This window comes from Capsicum annuum, chromosome 5 (genome assembly GCF_002878395.1).
Source record: "Capsicum annuum cultivar UCD-10X-F1 chromosome 5, UCD10Xv1.1, whole genome shotgun sequence".
In the NCBI taxonomy this organism is placed as follows: Eukaryota; Viridiplantae; Streptophyta; class Magnoliopsida; order Solanales; family Solanaceae; genus Capsicum; species Capsicum annuum.
Genome location: NC_061115.1, coordinates 4967259 through 4987020, shown reverse-complemented (window position 1 = coordinate 4987020; position 19762 = coordinate 4967259). Strand labels below are relative to the sequence as shown.

Below are 19762 nucleotides of genomic sequence, written 5' to 3'. Positions count from 1 at the left end.
TTAATATTTTTCACACTCCCCCTTAAAGTTATTTTTTGAAAGCTACCCTAAACTTGTTGCGGAAGAGCTTAATCGAATATTTTGAGCATGCCTTGGTGAAGATCTCAAAAATATTTTCTCAATTCCTCTTCATTCTTGATATGATAAAGGCTTCCCGTCAGTAATTGAGCCTTCAAAGAAATATGAATACTTATTGACAAAATTTTCATCCTAACAGGTTAGCTTGATAATATTTTTTTTGTGGTTTTTGTTAAATGTCTCCTTGTTCAATTTTCAAGCTCCCCCTTCCTCTTAACTTCCCGACAGTTGTACTATCTGGACAAACATCTTTGATTGATAAGTTGGTACTCCAGTAATCAAGATCTTGGAACATGCTCCTTCTGACGCAACTCCATGATACAAGGAGGTTTCATCTATACCATTATCCTCAATTGATTTGATGACGATCCGATCATCAATTTTTCGTGAAGCCTCGGTACCATAATAGGAACCACCACTAGATTTCCTATCTAGTTCTTCAATCATATTGTATGTCTCTCCATCTGAAATTGTGACTTTAATTTCAACGCCTTCATCTGTTTGACCTTTAGCTTCTTTATCAGCTTCCAGTATTTCCTCTAAGCCAGCGATTGGCCTTGAAACAATAAATGATTGATCAGAGACTTTAACTTCTACTACATCTTCTTTAATGCTTTCTCTGATAAATTCATTATCAGCATATAGAGTTTCATACACCATCTGTCCATAATCTACTTCAATATCCTCCACATCTAGACTTTTATTACGATTTTTAGGATCTGCTTCTTTGATTTCCTTGATAGCAACTGCCACGTCTAAAATTGGAACGTCTTCAGTATCATCTTGCTTCTTATCAATGACCTCCTTTTCCATATGATGAACTATATTTTATTCGATCTAATCTCTTTCCAAATTTATGAAAGCCAAGGCATTTATTACTCGGCTCTCAGCTTCTAGGCATCTTTTTCCAGCCTTCTTCTTCTTCAATAACTTTTTCCATTAGAACCATGTTTCTCTCTATGGCTTGACAATATCTCCCAATGTGTCCTACTTTACCACACCGATAACACCTAAGAGGCCTTTTACCATAATTGTCATAAAAATCTTCCTTCTTTCCAGGTGAGCTTGAACCACCAAAGAATCGAGAGTGAAGCATATCTCTTGTCTTTCCTCTAACATTCCTCTTGTCAGCTACAAGAGTATTTCCTTCCCTTTCTTAGACAAATTCACCAGCCAATTGTTTGGCTAGTAACTCTTGTGACGATAAAAAATTCTCAAAATCCTCCAAAGATAATTGTTGAGCCCATCCTTGAATCGATGTCACAAAGGGAATATATTCTGGCTTCAAACCATGAATAATATTTCTTCTTATTCGTGTTTCAGATATAGTCTCATCCGAAATTAATAAATAGATGTCAAAACATAAATTTTTAATCATTAAGAAATACTCGGCAATAGAAAGATTACCTTGATTGGCATTAGCAAATCATTCTCCAATATCTGTAGCCGAGCTTCATTCTTCTTGTTGAATAGATGATCGAGAGTCCTCCATATTTCATGAGATGATTTACATCTTATGATGTGGTCAAATAAATTGGAGGAGATAGACCTCTTCATTATGAACTCTTCCTTTGCATTAATCTTCTTCCACTTCTTGTATGCACTACTTTTCTCCGATCCGTCGTCCGGAGGATTTTTGTTACTCCCATTAAAAGTATCCCAAAAATCCTATCCCACAAGGTATGATTCCAAACAAATGTTCCATACCTTGTCATTGGAATGATTCAACAACTCCATTCCCAGTCCATTAATACGACCGCTAAAATCCATTCGCACAAACCAGTTGAATCAACCACAAACCCGATCATCAAATAAACACAAGCTAATCTACGACTTTGGCTCTGATACCATGCAGAGAATAGTAAAAGAAAGGTATATTTAGGAAAAACTCTGCTAGCCCAAGATCGTTAACTAAAATCGGAAGATTCAACTAAGAAGAGGAGGCGAAGAAAAATATTAAAAGAGAGAACTTTGGAAGAAGACTACTTAATATGCTTTGTATTGGATTTGTTTTTGGATGGTTACAAATGCCTAATGTCATCCCCTATTTATACTTTTGTAGGGATGATTTTAGATACTAAAAATCTAGAGTGTTCTACGTTCTTCCACAAAAATCTCCCCCAAATATTTAGCACCATCTAATATCTAGATCTTTCCTAAATACACATATCAAATAACTATACTATCTTTTTCTTGATTATTATACATAGAATTACCTAAAATATCTAGATATTTCTTCACTATGATTATTCTAGAAATTACACTAAATAGTCTAGAAATTTTACTAAAAAATCTATGCTATCCAAAAAATCAACTTTAATATTTTTCATGAGTCAGTAAATATAGAAATTGTGACGAGAGACAAGTGAGGAAAAGAGGTCTATTTAAAGCCAAATTGCAGATAACATTTTTCCGTATCTTCGCTCCTCTTCATGCCACATATCTACACACTACAGCAGTTATGTTTTGACTAAGTAACTGCCGAAGTGGATCCCCAACAGATGCACTTTCGGGCTTATATCGACCGGCCACTGCTATATATGTACCCGGTTTTGCATCTCTGAAGCTTGGCATGCCAAACTGCCAATAATGTTGGTTCTGCCCCTGGAAGGACGGGAACCACTTTACTGTACGAGCTCTAATGTTGAGACAGGTATTATCTTTGCTGAGTCATGTTTGACCTGGCTTCAATCCCCACGTGTCACCTAATAGTGTGTGTCCATTTATTGTCAACTCTAAAGATGCCCGTTACTCCAATCAGAACAAATAAACGATAATTGTTTTTTTTAAAAATAAAATTAAGTAAAAACTGCTCATGAGAAGAAAGAAGACATTAATTAATAGAATACCACTCTTAAAACTGCACGTCCCAACTTCTTCCAGGTAGGTATGTTCCTATCATGTGACGGAGTGTTTCCAGCTGCAGATTCTTCATTTTCTACCTCTTGAAGTAGCTGCCTAGTCAAGTTAGACCCAAGGTCTAGGCCCTTCTCAATTCATTATTTGCCTTATGTTTGGCGCACATCATATGTTATCCATACTCCAAATGTCCAATCCTGGATGTTCTGGGGTGTTGAGTTCCACGTTGGCTCTGGGAAGAGAAATTGGATCTTTTATATGGTCATTGGCTATCCTCACTTCTTCATTACCTGAAAGATAAAGTTTAAGTCCCTAAAACGTGGGGACTTTCAGTATAGGGTAAAAATAGCCAATTTCACGTGGGCATATCAGATCGTGACATACGGAAAGATGATGGACGTGGCTCAATGAACAGCTGGAAAGAGCTCAATGGCAGACCATACACCAACTTGTTTGAGAAAGTTACAAAAGAACAATACTCCCGGAGGGAAGGTCAACGAGCCCTCACTAGCCATTCTGTAACCAACAATTGGGTGATGTTGGGCGTAATCTCTTTGTTATTAATGTCATTTAATTAGTCATTTATCATGTTTTATTCAGTGGTTAATGCGACTCTCCATCAACAGTCTTTTTTTCCTTTAGTTTTTTTTTTCTTTTATAAATTGGAGAATCAACTCTTTATTACTTATATGGCTATGAGAACGAGTCGGACCTCACTTCTCCATTAACAGTTCACTCTAAAGATGCCAGTTAATTAATTACTCCAATTAGAACAAATAAACAATAATTGGTGCTTAAATTAAGTAGAAACTGTCCATCAGAAGAAAGAAGACATTAATTAATCAAATAACACTCTTGAAACTTCACGTCCCAACTAACCCTTTCTAATGATTATAATAAGGTGGGAGGAACTAAAATTATAAGTTACAACAAAGTAAAATGATATTAATAGGGTGTCAAATGAGCGGATTGAGTTAGATTTGAATAGTTCAAAGTGGGTTGCGATAATAAATTGATAGGTCATTGCACTTTCGTCCCTATTTTGTGTTGATATTTAATTTTTGCCCTCAAGGAACATAACCTTTTTGAACCGAGGGAGAATTAAATTGCAATTTAGTCACCAATTTTATTTTTTGGAATAATAGAAAATCTTGTGATATTGAGAGGGTTTATTTAATGTAAACCTTACCTCTTGAGTTTCATCATTATCAAACAAAGATTATGGCCACATCAATGTAGATTGGAGTAAAAAGGTTCCTTTCTTCTTTTTTCTTTAACGGTGCAAGCTCGTACGCTAATCAATAGAAACGCGATTGAAGAAGGTTAGACAGAGAAATTCTATATACAATCCATTCTGTTTTTGTCGATTTTACCCTAGCTTTTGTGTTTGTTATAGAATTCATTTTATCTGTTTCGAATTTTTATATGGATTTTGGTTAAAGTACCTGAATTCCATTGACCAAATCAGGTATGATCCCACACACATGTTGCGTCGACACAGGTGCAGTATCAACTTAAGCGACGACTATTCGCCGCTTTTCACTAGTAAGTTGATTCAACTTCATTTATTTATCCCTTGAAATAATGGAATGCCTAGAGACTAGAGTGATGAATTACACTTCATTACTTCACTCAAAGATATAATTATAAGGTCCTCATGTTTGAATATTACTCGTATTGAAAGCTACTCTAGCAGATGAAGCATTGAGACGCAGTTTTTACTGTTCCATTGAAACTGTTTTTACTGTTTGTTCCTAATTTCTGTTTTTACTGTGCAACTGGATGTTAGTTAGCTAGTTAGTGGTAGTTAGTTAGAGTGAGCTGGAGCTGAGCTCTCAATTTTTTTGTAGATGGATGTAGAATTGTCTTTATATAGTGAGCAATCTAGATATTTTGTACAAGTTTTTTCAGAAATGCAATAAACGTTTTCCGTTTTCTTCTTCTCTGCATATTGCTCTGTTTGCTCCTTTGAGCTCATCAATGGTGGATTGAACTTCCATGCTCAACTTTCACATAGCACTAGATTGTCCTTCAAAATAATCTCCAGATGCCTGCATGATGAAATGTAGGAGTACACCAAGCACAAGGGGACCAGGTCCCTTAACCAACAAATATACTAAAATCGATATAAAGAAAGACAATGCAGAAAGGTAAAGTGTGCAAAATGTTTATGTGGAAACTTCCTTGCTCAAGAGAGGAAAACCATGATCTGTCTCACAGGATTTCCCACTCTCCACTAATCAACAAGCAACAAAGTGATTATAGACTCCAATAATCAAAAGGATTAAACTCTTAATCCTAACCTCTTCTAATAACTCTCCAACAAGATGAATGTAGTAACTGTTATTCAGTATGTATTCGGGTATAAGAATCTGTATACAAGCAACAAGAACTTCAACACTAGTTCAAGTCCAAGACAAGACCACTTATGAAGTTCATTAACACCTTCAACACTAGATTATGAATAATCTATCTAAGAACTGTGTTAATGTTCAGAAAAGAGATGAAATAGAATTTTAAGGCCAAGTTCCCCGACTTCACGGAGTGTCCTTAAGGAATAATTCCCCTCATTGTACCCGAGGTTATGGAATCTTCCTCCCAGGATAAAATGGCCTTCAATCCGAACAATATCGGTACATCAAATTGTTGGATTCAACAAACTAACTCAACGATTTGATTGATCATACGAAATGTTTTTGAATACAAGAAGAGAGTTTTTTATTTCATAAAATTCATTTCTAAACTTGTGGATGAAAGAAGGTTTATATAGCCTTTATATGCCTCTTCTGAAAAGTGGCAATGGTTAACTTAAAAGGTGTAACCTTTCCTGAAAAATCATGTCTGTTCATCCAAACATTGCATCTTCTCCAAACAGGCAAACCATTTCATGAATCAGTGTGTCATTTCTTTGAAGGATTGCATCTTTCTGAAGCATCAGTTAATAACAGTGCATCCTTTTGAAGCATCAGTTCAAAACAGTGCATCCTTTTGAAGCATCAGTTTGAAACATTGCATGCATATAATTGGAGGATCAAAACACAAAAAAAATTTACTGCATTTTTATTTTCCCTTGTGATTAAATTTTTTCCCAAAAGATAGTCTCATCGGTCGATCATTTTCCAAATCCAAATCCAAATCCAAATCCGAAGCTGAGCCAAGCTAGCGACGACGACGACGGCATGAGACATCTCTTATTTCTTGCCTCACTTACCAAGTGGAATAAGTCTTACTTAATATAAACACTTAAAATTCACATTCTTCCACCAATGTAGGAGAATTAGTAGACATTCCATTTTAGAGCACACTTTCCATTTTAGTATTTTTTCTTCTCTATTTTTTCCTTCCACTTGGTTCCCTCCATTTTTTATTCACACTTTAAATATACATTGAACCCAACAATCCCCCAAATTAATGGGGAATGACTATTTTTCATAAAAATTTTACGGACAAGTATGTGATCATCAAGTAAAGACTGATTGAATCTGGATAAGTGGGTTTCCCTTTGAAATTTCCGTAGTGAACATGTATCGGATGCACTTGGTCCATAGGTAGATTTGATATCTTCGAACCTTCTAGCTTTAATGTACACCTAGACAACACATGTCACACAACCAGCCTTTTACCATTTATGGTTCTCACGGTTTTGTCCTTTTCATCCATGAACACGTCTCGGTGTCATGAGGGCTTAGTGAATAGGCCTTTACTAACATTCTCCTTGAAATGGATTCTACTTCGTCCTTACATATGTGATTTATAAACGTTCAATCCAATAGATTAAACTATGTGGTCATATCTGTCAAATTTAGATAATCATTAAAGACTTTTCACCGTAAGTCTTATCTTTATTTACTAAACAGTGTCTACATCATGCGAATGGGTTGGGGTATATTGACAATGTTGAACCTATTAGAAACAACTTTGTTTGAACTCCTTGAACCTAGCTATTGGGATCTCCAGTCTGCTAGGCAGAGTTACTGTCATACTGACTTTTCCTAGGCTTTAAACCCCTCCCTTTGATGTCCTTTCCACTCCTTCTCTAGATAGGCCTTTTGTAAGTGGGTCCGACACATTATACTTTGACTTTACATAGTCAATAGTGATAATTCCACTAGAGAGAAGTTCCCTAACGGTATTATGTCTCCATCGTATGTGACGAGATTTATCGTTGTACATTATGCTCCTTTCCCTACCTATTTTCGCATGGTTATCACAGTATAACTGGTGCCACTAGTTTAGGCCAATAAAAAATATCTTCCAAGAAATTTCGGAGCCATTCTGCTTCTTCATCGGCTTTATTCAATGCGATAAATTCAGATTCCATTGTAGAGCGAGTAATACAAGTTTGTTTGGATGATTTACAAGAAACTGCTCCTCCACCAATAGTAAATACATATCCACTTATGGATTTTACTTCATTTGATCCGGTGATCCAATTTGCATCACTATATCCTTCGAGTACTGCGGGATATTTATTATAATGCAAGGCATAGTCTTGAGTGTATTTAAGATACCCCAAATCTCTTTTCATTGCCATCCAATGAGTTTTATTGGGATTACTCTTGTACCGATTCAATTTACTAATAGCGCATGCTATGTCTAGTCGTGTACAGTTCATTCTATATATTAAACATCCCAATATTCTTGCGTACTCCAATTGTGAGTCACTTTCACCTTCATTTTCTCAAAGTGCAAAGCTCACATCTAATGGAGTCTTGGAAATACCGAATTCCATATACTTGAATTTGTTAAGTACATTTTTGATATAATGAGACTGTGACAATGCCAACCATTATGGAGTTCTATGGATACTTATTACTAAGATCACATCCGCAACTCTAAGGATTTTCATATCGAACTTTCTCTCGAGCATCCATTTCGTTACATTTATGTCAAAAATGTCTCTACTGATGATCAACATATCATCCACATATAAACACACAATGACTTGGTTATTTGGAGTGTCTTTAATATAAACACATTTATCATGTTCATTTATCTTGAATCCATTTGCCAACATGGTTTGGTCAAACTTTGCATGCCATTGCTTAGGTGCTTGTTTTAGTCCATAAAGTGACTTAACAAGTTTACACACCTTATTTTCTTTTCCTGGAACCACAAAACCCTCAGGCTGTTCCATGTAAATTTCTTCTTCCAATTCTTCATTTAGGAATATGGTTTTCACATCCATTTGATGTATTTCAAGACCATAAACTGTTGCTAAGACAATTAACATTTGAATTGACGTTAGCATTGTTACTGGCGAGTATGTATCAAATTAATCAAGGCCTTCTTTTTGTTTGAAGCCTTTTACTACAAGTCTTTCCTTATATTAGTTGATAGTACCATCCGCTTTTATTTTTCTTTTGAAGATCCATTTAGAACCTGAAGGTTTATTTCCTGGAGGAAGATCAACCAATTCTCATGTGCGGTTGCTTCAGATTGAATTAATCTTCCAAAAGGATGAGTCTGATGATGACATCACTTCTTTAAATGTTTGAGGCTTATTTTCTAAGAGAAATGTTACAAAATCCGAACCAAACTAAGTTGACATTTTTTGACATGTACTATGTCTTGAATTTTCTTCATTATGTACATTCTCACTTGATTCATGTCGAGGTCATTTAAACCTCCCTCTAGAATATTCATATCTAGTTTTATACGGATAAATATTTTCAAAGAATTCAGTATTATCTGATTCAATTACTGTATTTTCATTAATATCCAGATTTTTGGATTTATGAACCAGAAATCGACATGCTTTACTACTTTTACCATATCCTATGAACACATAGTCCACCGTCTTAGGTCCTATCTAACCCTTTTAGGCATAGGAACTTGGACCTTTGCTAGACACGCCCACACTTTGAAATATTTCAAGTTGGGTTTCCTTCCTTTCCATTTTCATAAGGAATTGAGGGGAACTCTATTGAGTATACTATTGGTTGTAAGGATAACCTCCCCCCACAAGTTTTACAGTAAACCTGAACTTATATGTAAGTCATTCATCATTTCCTTCAAAGTTTGGTTTTCCTTTCCGCAATTTCATTAGATTGTGGTGAATACGGGGCCATAGTTTGATGGATAATTCCATTCCCTACACATATTTCAGTGAAGGGAAATTCATATTCTATCCCCATCACTTCTTATCATTTTGATCTTTTTCTCTAACTTATTGTTAAATTCAGTTTTGTATTGCCTAAACGCATCTATTGCTTCATCCTTACTATTTAGCAAGTAGGCTTAACAATATCTAGTGCAATCGCCAATAAAAATTATGAAATAATTTTTCCCACCACGTGATGATGTTGACTTCATAAGGATGTTTTGCATACTTTGATTCTACACACGTTTGACACTTTGATTTATTGCACTCAAAGTTTGGAAAAACTTCTAAATAAGTTTTCATAATGTTTTGTAATTAACATGGCCTAAACGTTCATCCCACAAATCATAAGACTCAATAAAGTATGAAGAAATTAAAATTTTATTGATTTCAGCAATCATTATATTCATTTTGAATAGAACCACAGTGAGGTAGCCTTTTCCTACATACACTTTTCCTTTACTAAGTACACTTTTTCCAAAAACAAAAACACATTTGAATCTGTTCTTGTCTAGAAGTGAAACTGAAATTAAGTTCTTCCTTAACTCCGAAACATACAAGACATTGTTAAGTGTCAACACTTTGCTAGAAGTCATCTTCGAGCACACCTTTCCAGTTCCTTCCACTTTTGCAGTAGTGGAATTAGCCACGTAGATCGTTTCTTCTACTTGAGCTGAAGTGAACGTCAAAAAAAGCTCTTTGCTGGCACAAACATGGCGGGTGGCACCAGAATCCATCCACCATTCGCGAGGATTCCCTCCAGTGTTGTATTCTAAAAGCATAGCTCACAGATTATCACATTCTTTGTTGTACTCAATCATATTTTCTTGGTCCTTTTTCTTGCCTTTCTTAGGGGCACGACAATCCATGGACTTATGGCCAATCTTTCCACAGTTGAAGCACTTTTCCTTGAATTTCATATTGGGTTGATTTCTTCCTTGTTCAACTTTCTTCCTTTTCTTAGAATTGTTTTGGTCATGTTCTACAATATGTGCTCCATTAATTGTAGAATTCTCTTTTGAACTTCTTTCGGCAGCCTTATTATCCTCTTCAATATGTAGTTAGACAATAAGATCTTCGACAGTTATCTCCTTGCATTTGTTTTTCAAGTAGTTTTTGAAGTCTTTCCACATAGGTGGTAGCTTCTCAATGATCCCTGCTACTTGAAATGCATCATTCACAATTAAACCTACAAAATAGTTTATGTGAGTACTAAGAACATTTTCAATTTGTTCAGTAAAGGCATTTTTCAAAGATATACCTTCTGCTAGGAGATCATGGATGATTACTTGTAATTCCTACATTTGAGAGACAACATACTTACTATCTATCATTTTAAATTCCAGGAACCTTGCAATCAAGAATTTCTTAATTCGCGCATCCTCTGTCTTGTATTTTCGTTCTAGTGCCCCACAATTCCTTCGATGTCTTAGCTCCACTGCAAACATTATAGAGTTCGTCTTGGAGACCACTCAAGATATAATTCCTGCAAAGGAAGTCTGAGTATTTCCAAGCTTCTACAATCATGAAACGTTCTTTGTCCGAGGTTCCCTCGGTCACCTCAGGAGTAGCCTCACTAGTGAACCTTTGAAGACATAGAGTGGTGAGGTAAAATAACATCTTTAGCTGCCATCTCTTAAAGTCAATGCCCGTAAACTTTCCGAGCTTCTATGCAGGTGCCATAGGTTTCGAAGAATTTGCTCGACTTGTCGTGGCAATGGTAGTTGCCTCCATAGTTGTAGCATCATCCATTTGACTATCATTCATCATTTTTCCTGTCACCACAAGACAGTAAATTTAGTATTTTTCAGAATATTATTAATAAAGTTAAACAACTTTAAAATCTTGTTCTTGTTTCTAGTTAACGATGAAGTTTTTATGACTTCCAATCGTCAATGATCTTTAAGTTGTGATAAAGATTTTATGTCTTAAAATTACTAGTTAAGTTTAAACGGAGTAGAAAGCTTAAAGCTTTAATCTCCAAAAAAAAGCAATATAGATTCTAAAACGTTTATTCCTTAAGATTGTTATTCAGTATGTCTTCGGGTACAAGAATTTGTATATAAGCAACACGAACTTCAACACTAGTTCAAGTCCAAGACAAGAACACTTATGAAGTTCCTTAATATCTTCAATACTAGATTATGAATAATATATCTAAGAACCGTGTTAATGTTCAGAAAAGAGATGAAATAGAATTTTAAGGCTAAGACCCCCGACTTCAAGGAGTATCCTTAAGAAATAATTCTCCTCACTATACCCGAGGTTATGAAATCTTCCTCCCAGGATAAAATGGCCTTCAATCCGAACAATAGTAGTACCTCAAATTGTAGGATTCAACGAACTAACTAAATGATTTGATTGATCACACAGAATGTTTTTGAAGACAAGAAGAGAGTTTTTTATTTCAGAACATTCATGTCTAAACCTGTGGATGAAAGCAGGTTTATATAGACTTCATATGCCTCTTCTGAAAAGTAGCAATGGTTCACTTAAAAGGTGTGACCTTTCCTGAAAAATCATATCTACTCATCCAAATATTACATCTTCTCCGAACAGGCAAACCATTTCATGAATCAGTGTGTCATTTTGTTGGAGGATTGCATCCTTCTCAAGCATCAGTTCAAAACTGTGCATCCTTCTGAAGCATCAGTTTGAAATAGTGCATCCTTCTAAAGCATCAGTTCAAAATAGTGCATCCTTTTGAAGCATCAGTTTGAAACACTGCATGAATGCATATAACTGGAGGATCAAGACACAGAAAAGATAGATCTCATCGATCGATCATTTTCCAAATCCAAATCCGAAGTCGAAGCCGAGCCAGCGAAGACAACGACGGTGTGAGGTATCTCTTATTTCTTGCCTCACTTACCAAGTGAAATAATTGTTTCTTAATATAAACACTAGAAATTCACATTCCCACCAATGTGGGAGAATTAGTAGACTTGCCATTTTAGAGTACACTTTTTCTTCTCTATTTTTTCCTTCCACTTGGTTCCCTCCATTTTCCATTCACACTTTTCATATACATTGAAACCAACAGTAACTTACTACACCTTTGCTAACTAACTCTAGTCACTAATCCTAAGTAACTCTACCTAATACAAACACTACCCAAAGTGGAAAAAAAACTTGTCCAAATACAAAGTGACTCGATCAATTACCTCTAACATGACTCAAAATAAGACTTAGACAATCTATTTATCTCCTATCCTTTATAGTTCAGGAGTACATTTACAATGTAAGAGCAAAACACAAAAGTGTGAAGACACAACAAGACTATGTGAGCATTCGATCAGGTCCCTTGTTCAAGTATGAGTAGTGTTCATATGAGACGGCTTTTTCTTTTTGAGAGAGATCTTGATTTGCAAAAACTAGGTTTTGTTGTGTATGGGTGATCCATTTATAAGATAGAACAAAATCTAGAAAGTTTCTTATTGGTTGAGGTTTGATGCCTCTACCGCATTGCCACCAACAAACTGCAAAAATTACAACTTCCAGTTGTACTCAGTTGTCATCATCTGAGATCAATTTCATATGGGACCAGGTCCCGTAGATACTAACTTTTGCAGTCGATCAGGTCCTTTGTGGAATTATTTGTAGATCAACAAAACTCCAAGAGTACAACATTTCCCCCCTTTTTGATGATGACATACTATTTTCCCTATTCCCAGGATCAGGTTCCTACAGATACTCAAGCATTCCCCCTGCAACCATTATACTATTGATTCCCATTATCACAAGGACCCAGTCCTTGTGAATCCTTCTATTCAACTAACTGAATTCTGCATAACCAAGAACATCTTTCCCCTTTTGTCATTGTTAAAAATAAAAATAGTAAACCAAATTAAGTGAGAAGTAAAACAAGTTAACCCATGGCCATTAAGGTTACACTGACACGAATGAACAAGCCAATAAGAAGAGAGTAGACAACAGACATAAAAAGATCACTTCATTAAAATGGGAAGATAGTACCATACACATCACATAAATTAAAAATACTAAAGTCACCATTATGTACCAGAGAGATACAATGGATAGAAAGAAAGAAAAGAATTAGGTGAGAACAATAATGGGGCTTACGAGGATGGTGGTGTGGGGGCAAGGGACTTGAGGAGCATGTCCATTCTAGCACTTTCAGCAGCATGGTCATTATGGAGCTGCTTTATATAATTATTGACTTCATCAGTAAGACCCTTAACCTCAGCAGTGAGTGCAGCAACTTGGACCTTCAATCCTTTATTTCCTGCCTTCAGATCATCTAAGGCCCCAGGTCCCTCAAAATATAGTTGATGTATCTTCACCTTGAGATGTGAGATTTCTGTATCCCTAGTAGCCACAACCACTCGCATCTCCTCCAACTCTCCAGTTAAATGCTCCTGAATCTCAGTCAACTCAAAGACTTAGGACCTGGTCCCTACTTTACCTTCCACACAGTCATTTTCAATAAAGGTGTTCATGGTGAATATCTACTTCACTGTGCTAGAAAATTCATTCTCACACTTTATCTTAAAGTGCCTGAACACTTTGTTGAGAAAGAATCCATAAGGCATCCCATGTTTTCTATCTTTAAAATACAGGACCTTATGCATATGCTCAATCATTAGTGCAGGAAGATTAATCAACTTAAACTTACTGAGGGATTCCATGAGAAATAGGTCTACTTCAGAATCCACTGTGCATTTCTCCAATCGAGGCAGTAGGACCTTGTTAACAAATTCGAACAGTTCTAGAATTCCCCCTTTAAGAACTTCTTCCTTATTCCAGCTTTTGAGTTACCACCAACCTTTGATGTTGACTGTAAGAACTCAAGTGAGGGATATTGATTCCCCACATACATGATCCCATCAATAGGAATATCTAGAATTTCTCCAAGAATTACCTCATCTAGAAGGAGTTGCACTCCTTGCACTATCGCTGTCAAACTCAAACCATCCTTAACAAAATTGATGGTGTAAAAGAAATCATTAACTTCTTTTTCATGAACAGTGGGGACTGGAGTTTCAAATAAGTGAATCCAATATTTATGATGGACAATCTTTACCACCTAGCGCATCCTAGCTTGATCAAAATCTTGGGATCAAATACCCTCCCAGTCAACACCGTTTGGGAATTGAGAATTTGATTCATCTCTTTTGTCGTGACTAATAGATGATGTTTCTACACTTTTCTTCATTTGGATGAGGTACCTGGTCCCTCAATTGGCTGACTAAATCCCTCAGGGAATGAGGCAACTTTGGGACCAGGTCTTTTGGTCACCTCTTCCTTTTTTCTTTTGGCTGAAATATGCTTCCTCGTCCAACACCCATCATTTTAGGTGCCGCAAATTTTGGTGGCTTCAAACATCCAACTTCTTTTTTCTTCTTACTTGTGGAAATAACAATTCCATTATCAATTGATACAATATCAACAAGGAAGATACTAAACAAACACCAAAACAGTCCACAATTTGAAGAATCAAGGACCCTTTTTGAGTGGCCACTCTCGGATTCAAGAACAACAACAAGAACACAAAGTATTGTGGTGTTTAACACCTAATTTCCAGCGATCCACAAACTATATTATCAACACAATATGAGAACAACAATATTACACCAACAATAAACTCACGGGTTACACTAACAACAACAAGAAATCCAAAACTTACAACAACAATACAGGATAGATAGTTAATCCAAATGAAGGGACAATCTTAAGAACCCAAGAATTGTGAGACACTTGGACCCTTAACACTACCCATGAAACAAACCTAACTCTAACGTTGACATAAGAGGGATGTTACCTCCTCTAAACACCATCGTATCAACCTAATGATGCAACATAAGCGATATCCACACTTGGGAAGCCCTAGTTATGGATTAGTGGCTTTTCCAAGCCCTACAACTAAGGGATGTTACACTCCTCACACTAGAGAGAGAGAGTTTTTCTTACATCAATAAACAACTAAGTCCTAAAAACCCTATCTTGTTCTATTTATATTACATTACAAAAGAAGAGAAATGACTACACTACCCTTAAGGAGAGGGGTCACCATGGAGTGCATTTGGGCAAAGTAAAGTGACCAAAATGCCCTCAATGAAGATGTTCCAAAAACCGTCAGCTATTAAGTGTCCAAAACCGTGAATCCTCAAGTCTTCAATGCTCCAATCTATCTTCCACTAATGGCCTAGATGAATAGTATGCTAAATAGTAGAGTCAAAATGGGTCTTTCTGGCATATTTTTGTGCCCTCGGGGTGACCAAGTCTTGATCCTTTAAGTGATGGTCTCCAATCATGTCTTCAAAAATTTGGGTGGCCATTTGACTTGTATCATCCTCCTCTTCTTGAAAAGGATTCGACCTCGAATCCAAACCATGCAAGAATGAAGAGAAGATAAACAAGCACCACATCATCATGACATGAGGGTTAGAGTTAGTAAAATAAACAACATCAATATGCCAAGGAGGTACACACTTGAGATATATCCACACATCTTTAACTTTAATCACGAGGGGCTTAGCAAAAATATTACAAAGGGGTGGTGCACTAATTGAAGTAATGTCCACACAACACATAAAGCAATATCAGTCAAACAAGTGGAGTAACCAACAATTATCCATCCTACACACCCTAAGAAGTTACCGGTGTTAAATAGAAGACGTAACCAAGGACTTAGGTCTCAGCCACTCTCATTCTCCCCTAGGGTGCGATCCTCAAGGTTAAGCAAGCCCTCTTTATCACCATTGGAAATATCATGCATAAAAAGAGGGTTGAGAAAGGTGTTCCACAAACCAACTTCAAATAAAGGGTTATCATGCATTCACTTACTACTAGTTTCAAAATCTCCACTAGGAATATGCCCAACATAAGAAACACTTAAAGAAGAAGTAGATGGAACTTCTAGGCACACATCACCTTCTATTTCAAATCACCAATCCTCACTTAGACACAAACCACCTGGGCAGCCAAGGGATCACAATTAAAACCATTTTTACCAAGACAATCATAATTTGGGTTTCCTAAACAATCAAGCACATCAAGGTCTTTTCCACCCGATTGATCATTGTCACATTCTCACTAGTTGTTGGCAACTTCTATACAACGTATACTTACCTTGTTTTTCATAAGGGTCAACTAGTGTGTGAATACTCTTGCCACTTGGTAATGGAACCTTAGTCAAGTTATAAGTTCTTGCACTAGATAGACACAAATCATTCTCATACGAAGAATCAATTTTGTTATTTGAAGGATTAACTAGTGTTTGCGTACCTACAACAAGAGTTTGGTCCTTATGCAGCCTAACAATACCACGAGTATCACAAAATGGAGACTCAAGCACCTCTACCTAGGCAAAGCCGCAACTACACCCACTTGGATCCTACTAGCCACAACACAATATTCTAAGTCCATAGGAGTGTAGGGAATAACATTTTTACCTCATAGCTCACATGAGCTATGGCCTTCCTCTTGAAGTGTGTCCAGGCAGCCCACTTGCACCCTTTGATATACCATACGATCCAACCTTTCATTTTCCATAGCTAGGTCTTGGGACATAGTGTCAAGGTAGGCCAAAATGACATTGGTTGCATTGTTGTCCATGTGTTGAGAGGTTGAAGCCGCGGGTTCCCTTGCAATTATTCCTAAAAAACGAAAAGAAAAGAAAAATACTAAAAAACAAAATACAAGTTAGTTCAAAACAACCTCATCACACTGTCACACACTTGATCGCTCACACTTGGATTCACAAGTTTTTCAAGTCGGCTTGTAGTTCATGACGAGTCGAGGGGTGAGTCTACTCCTTGGTCGGAATGGATTCTTTGTTTGAAGACTCAAGGAAAGTAATGTCCGAACTTGAACCAAGAAGTACTACGACTTTAAAAATGACAAAAGAACAAAAGAAATGTAGACACGAACAATGGATTCAAAGGACTAATTGACAATCTAGTAGGAGTTTAGTAGTTTGTTAATTAGTACTAGGATCAATTAAACAAACGAACGATCAACAAATAAGAAACTAAGAACTCTAAAATTTGAGCTTAAATATGTTGTGTGAACAGTAAAACATGATGACGTGGCAGCACGTAATGATTACGGTTTTAGACAAGTTGTTATTTTTCAATTTGGAAGTTTTGGTCAATTTTCAATTTGGGAATTGGGGAATTTGTTTAAGGAGGGAAATTCAAACAAGTCATGAAGCTTTTTTCAATTTCAAGTTTCAAGACTTGATTTTCTTGTACACCCTTAATACATAGCCCCTTGTATCATGGAAAGTTGTTGGATAGTGGTTGTTAAAGTCTTTGGTGGTTGAGAAGTCTTGCAAGACTAACGAATTCTTACACCTTTTTCTTCACCTTTTTGGATCAAATAAGCACTTTATTTTTAACAAGGTATGAAGGTTAGGAAGAACATCAAGAACTATAACAACATTAACCAAGAACAACAACTATAACAATCTCAAGAACAACCAACAATTTCCATATGGCTCCTCCCAAATCCACAACAACAATATCTTCAACACTTGGCCAAGACAACTACAAATTTAACAAAGATTTTCTTAGGCCACCAATTAACAATAAAATCACGTGGTCAAGCTTAGATCAACAACAATTTGAATAACACATGACCAAAATAGTCCACCACAACAATGTTCAACAAGAAGCGGCCGATTCTTATGTTCACAACACCAACACCAACACTGAAAGCTCAAACTTAAATATAGACTCAATGTGTTAGTGAAGAACAAAACTAACACTTAGATACAACAAAGACAAGTAAAAATTTTTGATAATACACAATAAGAACTCAATTTTCGGCCAAGAACACAAGATGGAAAGATTTCTCTTTGTACTGAAATTTTAGTTTTCCACAACAAATTTTTTTATTTTTTTATTTTTGAATTTTTCAAGAAATCTAGCCCAAGATTGATCTTGTGGGAACAAAATCAAGTCATGCTTTGATACCAAATGATACAAAATCTACAAGGAAGACACTAAACAAACACCAAAACAGTCTATAATTTAAAAAATCAAGGACCCTTTTTGAGTGACCCCTCTCGGATTCAAGAATAATAACAAGAACACAAAGTATTGTGGTGTTTAACTGTAATACCTCGAGAATTCCAACCGATAGTAGAACCATACTTCAAACACATGGTAAATAAGTTTTAGTGATTTGGTAGTTTTATGATCAAGTTTGATGTGTATTAACGCCTCAAGTATGTCCTATATATTAGGCGAATCAAAACATCCTGTTGAAAAGAAAGAACAAAACTTAATCTATATAAAGAAAAAAATAGATGTTGAACTAAGAAGAGAGGGCAAAAAGGCTTTGTTTTATTTCATAGCCTATTGAAATGATCACTGCCACATTCAGACACAAAATTATAACTGAAAAAACTTAATTAAAGGAGTAAAATAAGCTATCATATCTCTAACATTATTGCCTAAAGATCAGCAACTGTTGTAAAATCAGAATCTGTATGATTGTAGCCTTATTTACCTAAACTTAATCCAATCTTTAAAGTTGTAAGCTGAATTTCAGCAGCTAGTACAACTAATCTGTAGCTCTTGAGCCACTAATCTTAACACTCCTCCTTGACTCAAGAGTTTTAACGCCAAGTCTATCCATGATAAACTTGAATCTTTCTCTAGGTAGAGACTTAATTAAAATGTCAACATTTTGAAAAACAGTTATGCAGTGCACCATGATTATGTCTCCATTCTTTTGCACCTCCATCAATAAATAAAGCTCGATATTGAAATATTTTGTCTTTCCATGAGAAACAAGATTATTTTCAATTGAAATTGCAGCTTCATTATCCAGAAGGATTTCAGTAATCTTCTTTTGTTCAATGTACAAATCTACCAGCAGCTTCCAAATCCAAAGAGCTTGATTCACAGCTAAAGTAGTATCATTTAAAAATGATATTTTCTGAGGTCCTCCGACGTTCGTGTGAATAATTTACAACTTATTCTTTGGCCTCCATGATAAATTTTGAAAAGGAAGCCTTGTTTACTTCCCATACCGACAAGCTTCAAAAGCAGGCAGATTTTTCTCAAGGCTTAGAAGACCTTCTATTAGTTTATTGTATTTCATGAAGAGTATGGCATCATGATGATAATGTCCAAGTTTTTTTTGGCATAACTAGGAATCATTTTCCGACCTGACAAGTTTTGCTTGCTCCTCGTCTAATAGATTCAAGGAAAAACTCTTTCCTCTCATCTTGATATTGAACATCTCCTTATTATTAGAATCCTTAATGACACATATTTTTTATTTAAACAACACTTTGAACCCATTTTCAAGTAGCTATCCAAAAGTTAAGAGGTTTCTATCAAGATCAGGAACAAAGAAAACATCATTTATAAGTTTCAAACCTGTAGGGCTTTGAATTGCAATTTTTCCTTTTCCTTTTCCTTTAAGATAGTCTCCATTTCCAATTTTGAATTTGGAAATAACTAATCTATCTAGCTCTTTAAAGATCTCATGATCACTGGTCATATGATTTGTGCATCCACTATCAATCAACCAATTTTTAGAAGTGTTTTTGCTAGCAAAACAAGTTTCTACAAACAATTATTCTTCTACATACTGATTTACAGTATCCTTGGATTCTTCTTATTGTATTTGTGACTTTCTTACCCTCTCCACATGACCGAGTTGACCACATTTGTTGCACTTGACATCTAGTCTCCACCAATATTTTTGTTAAGAGTAATTTGTAAGTTTGTAATGAGGGAAGGG

The 19762-nt window shown here is 35.9% G+C and overlaps 1 long non-coding RNA gene across 1 annotated transcript; it reads left to right on the top strand.

Moving 5' to 3' along the window:
• The first annotated feature begins 2456 nt into the window (after positions 1 to 2456).
• On the top strand, positions 2457 to 3574 carry LOC124898677. Its single transcript, XR_007055387.1, has 2 exons — positions 2457 to 2731; positions 2962 to 3574. It is a non-coding gene; the product is annotated as an uncharacterized LOC124898677 (long non-coding RNA).
• The last annotated feature ends 16188 nt before the right edge of the window (positions 3575 to 19762 follow it).